The following is a 464-nucleotide window of genomic DNA, read 5'->3' on the forward strand; positions in this document are numbered from 1 at the left end:
AAAATACTGCATGGTGTACAATAAGGAAAGTTTTTTATCAAGGCTTTATTCTTTCTCCACACTTAGTCTGTGAACTGGGCAAATAATTTGAGAAGCTATACTCTCTGAATAATTGAAGGAAGACTCATCAACCACATGTGTTATGCAACTGATAAAGTCTTGCTTGTAGAAAGCAAAGACGACTTGAAGTACTTACTGCAGATGATCAAAGAGTACAGCCTTCAGTACAGATTGTATCTCAGCATCAAGAAAATGAAAATCCTCACCACTGAACAAATAGGCAATATCATGATAGATGAAAAAAGCTTGAAGTTGTCAACAATTTAATTTTATTTGGATCCCCAGTCAACACTCATGGTAGTAGCAGTCAGGAAATCAAAAGATATGTTAACATTGGAGAAATCTGTCAATGACCTCTTTAAAGTGCTAAGTAAGGAGCAAGACTCTAAGTGTAAGGATTAGAC

Source organism: Elephantulus edwardii, unplaced genomic scaffold (assembly GCF_000299155.1).
Source record: "Elephantulus edwardii isolate Elephantulus edwardi_28Jun2011 unplaced genomic scaffold, EleEdw1.0 scaffold00053, whole genome shotgun sequence".
Lineage (NCBI taxonomy): Eukaryota > Metazoa > Chordata > Mammalia > Macroscelidea > Macroscelididae > Elephantulus > Elephantulus edwardii.